We start from the raw sequence: 4,295 nt of genomic DNA on the forward strand, positions 1-4,295 counted from the left end.
TCAGTCATTTCATTCTATGCTTGCTTGCCAATTTCAATTCGGGTATTCCAGAAGGTCTAGAAGTCATGGTAACAAGTGGGGTATTTCTTAAGAACCAGGGGGATTTGGTGGAAGGACAGAATTGAACAACATTGGCAATACGAGTTAAGGAGGAGGACGATGAGTAGAATCTTCAGTTTTCAAGCGCTGTACCAGTATATGCATTTTGTTCCCCTTTCGGTTTCAAGAAAGCCCTTTATTTGTCCGTGTCGGGAGGCTGCTCGTTGCTGCAGCGCAGGGGGCGCCGTAAGGGGTGGAAAGGTTTTTAGAACCGATCTAACCGGCGGGCGCCCCCGTGATGGACAGGGCGCCAAAAAACTATTTAGGAAGTCAATATTGAAAGAAACAATGTTTTAAGTAACCAATGTGGATTATCTTTTCATTGGGCCCAAAATCCCTGGCCGCAAGCACATTCGTTTTTCACCGTCTGTTCTGAATCCAGAGCCCAGGTCTGCTTTTGATTGGTTAGCTTGGGTCGGCTCTGTTGTGATGTCAGCGCTTAGGATGTTCCCCGCCCCTTAGCCTATCCACTTACCAATGGTGTTTTTGTGCTAGCTAACAGAATCCGCAGGTGTGTACCATTAAGTGAATGTTTCACTATGTTACGCAAGTAAACCAAAGAGTCCATGGGCGTTTACAGGGCAGGGGGAGAGTGTGGGAGAGAACTTCCCCCTTCCCCAAAGAATAGAATGGCCTTGAGAGGTTAGGAGGCAGCCCAGAGGCTGAATTAAATAATGCTTAAAAGGTTCAACCTATTATGCAAGAAAATTCTCACTTGTTCATGTCTGTCTAGTACATCAAACATATGTGGTTCCCTCTGTGTAAGAGAGGACGTCCTTAAAAGGTTTCAGAAGAAAGATTCTCTCTCTTTTTTGAGTCCTTGGACCTCGGTTTAGGTATAAAAACCTACTGCTACAATGAGAGCGCTGTTCAGATTTCTTGGCACTTTATAGATGGTCTAGGACGAGTTTTGTGCTCTGTGGTCGAATGAGCATTGAGACCGATACCCAGGGTTGAAAGGGCGCGGCGGCCGCCCCCCCCCCACTTATCACTGGAATGTCCTCCTAGAGCACCATTGTGTTCTTTTTAACCAAATACCTCTCAGAGGGGCGTGGGGAGGGGCTCCTTATTTTCATCTAAAGTAACAGACAGAGAATCAGCACTTTTGAAACAGGGCTGAAACAGAGGGGATTGTGGGTAATGCTGCAATGACTTGTTTGGTATTTGGAGCCAAACACTTCAGAGACATGTTTTGTATATATCTGAGACCTATCATATATTGATGAAAAACAGTATAATAGGGGACCTTTAAGAAAGCCAACAAAAGCCATGACATTATTTGTATTATGCTTTGATTCCCTTAGTAAGTCTCTGTATGCAGTAAAGCATAATACAAATAATGTCATGGCTTTTGTTGGCTTTCTTAAAGGTCCCCTATTATACTGTTTTTCATCAATATATGATAGGTCTCAGATATATACANCTTTCTTGTGCTGACACATAGAAACAAATTGGCGGGGCGCACTTCGCACATCACACACTAAAAAATTCCACGCGCTCCGCGCTCACATTATGCTGGGCCCACGTGCCTTAGCACCGCTGCTATGACTCCATCCGAGGGGAAACACTGAGAGTATCAGGTGGGCCATGAAATGTGTACCAACATTTTCAACGACACAGTAGTTGTTACTACTCAAAGGATGGTTCACATGTTTTGTCCCATTAGGGAGCTACCTTTTATCTAGTATTCTGACACATGTGTGTTCCCACCCTGTAATTCAGATTGACTCTAAAATGTTCCAGGTTCTCCCTTGGTCAATGCTTCACCTCTCCACCAAGTTTTAAGAAAATCGGGCCTGTAGTATAAGCTGATCCTTTTGCAGAGGTAACTTGCGGCTAAAATGTCAATAAATCAAACTCAATCAGACTTGAATGATTTGTTGGGGTCTTCTGGAGGGCATTTGACTGTTTCCCCTTTTCCTCAGGACCCAACACTATTGTTTTTTATGAGCTTTGTTTCTAAAGTGAGTTATAAATCCATGTATCCATGTCTGAGCTTCTGGGTGACTTCAGTTCTGGCTCCGTCAGTCTCTTTCTCTGGAGGAGACAACATGTCTGTCTCCTCTCAGGTCCAGAGAAAAGTTTGATAAACTCGTATTATATTTATCCGGGGGGGATGTTTGCCAGGAGTGGAGGGCTGCGGTGGCTCTGGTTAGCTCCCTGGTGTGAATGTGTAAACAGAATATGGAGCTCCTCTCCACAGGAGCGGCGAGTGCAGTAAAAACAGTAGTTTGTGACGGGGATTTGAACCGGTGACCAGCTGGGGTTCTGCAGACTCTGACCTTCCCCCTGACATCCGGATCATCAGAGCTGCAGTTTCCACTGAAGTTAGAGAACATGACGCACTGCTCACAACGCGCTGCTCACGGTCTCGACGGTAATGGTCAGTGTCGAGGAATGTGTTGTTTTACCGCTTTTTCGAATAGTGTAATAAGAAGTTATTTGACTTGTCTGGGCTTTCTGCATCTGCAGTGCAAAAGGGTTTTCAAGGGATTTTTTCAGAAATGTTCAAACTCCCTGAAGGGGACACAGAGATTTTCGCCTCTGCAGACCATTTACGTGCATCAAACCTATAGACAACACTACAGGAGAGGGAAAACCAGAAAAAGCATACTAAGGCCTCTTTAATGCCGCTCGTAGAAATAAAGCTCATAACTCTAAGAAAGACAATCTCCTTGTAAAGCTTTCAAAAGTAACCCTTGAACAAAGCACTTAAACGTCACCTGGCCCTCGGTAGTAAAGTGCTGTTGCTCTGCTCGGCCTCCAGGTGTGAACAGGGTGTTGTTGACAAAGAACACGCGTCTTCAATAAAACCCTCAGCATGCTGGAGGGTTTGCCTCTGAGTCCTGTGGATGTGTTTCAGATGCGGGTCAGTCCAAGTGTCTCGTTGAGAGGAACCAGGCTCTTGAACAATCCCGGAGACCTCAGGAGTCCATTTTTATCCCAGAATGCAACGAGGACGGGACGTTTGCACAGGTCTGACTCTCTACCTCCACAGATTTAATATCCTTCATGCTTGATATTCTTTATCTTATTTTCCTTTCGCTTAGTCTCTTATGAACTACTCACATCGACTAACGGCCCACAGACACACACGAATGAAATCCAAAAGTTTTGGGTGTGATTGACCTTTCTGTCTCTGCAGGTCCAGTGCCATACTCTGACAGGTTACTGCTGGTGTGTCACCGGTGATGGAAAGCCAGTGAGTGGCTCCTCTGCCCACAACAGGACCCCGGTGTGTTCAGGTACTGGGGGAGGGGGAGAGCCCAGCAACCTGTGGATGAAATGCCAAGAGTTTTTTTTAAAGAAATCTTAAAACATTTTTCCCATATACGGTTACTGATGTTGCCAACAAAGATTGCATCTGTCCTTCTCGTAATAGAATATAATTGGGAGGGATGAAACCCTCTTTAATGGTCGCACATGCAGAGCACACAGTGACATGTGTTCTCTGCATTTACCCCATCCTAGTACCAGGAGTCTAGGAGCAGTGGGCAGCTATTGTACAGCGCCCGGGGAGCAATGGGAGTGAGGGGGGAAGGGGGACGTCCGGTTCCTTGCTCAAGGGCACCACGGAAGGGCAGGAGGTGAACTGGGAACTCTCCAAGTAGCACTCCACACATATTTTAGGTCTGGTCGGGGACTTGAACCGGCGGCCCTACGGCTCACAGTCCAAGCCCCTACTGACTGAGCCACTGCACAAAGCTGTGCTCATTAAATTACATTGTATGACTAGTACTCTAGTAGAAAGGTTGATTCCCGATTATTCTTTATAAGGGTGGAAAAGCAGCATTAGGAGCATTTTAAGTTTCCAACGGTCATTGCATTGGAGCCAAGAACGCCTTTTAGCCAAGTCACTGGGGTTTGGACAAATTAATTGATGGTCCCTTTAGGATTTGGATGTTCTTTGAACAACTGGAAACAGTTTTTCATTTGAGGACTTCCTGATGAAATAACAAGATTGATGATGGATGCAGAACATTTGGAGTAGAACTTAAACTGAGTGAATGACCAGTGATCACACATTAAATCTAAACTAAAAGGCTTTTCTATTGAAGGATAAAGAGTGAACACAGCCTTTGGGTTGCAGTTAAAGAGGGTCCTTCTTGCCCTGCTGATGGTTCATGTGTACTGCATGTCATGTGGCGTTTAGCAGGTGCAAGGTCAACCAGAAGGCTAATGGCCATACATCAAGC

Source organism: Notothenia coriiceps, unplaced genomic scaffold (genome assembly GCF_000735185.1).
Source record: "Notothenia coriiceps isolate Sejong01 unplaced genomic scaffold, NC01 NC01_scaffold00000339, whole genome shotgun sequence".
NCBI classification, from domain to species: Eukaryota; Metazoa; Chordata; class Actinopteri; order Perciformes; family Nototheniidae; genus Notothenia; species Notothenia coriiceps.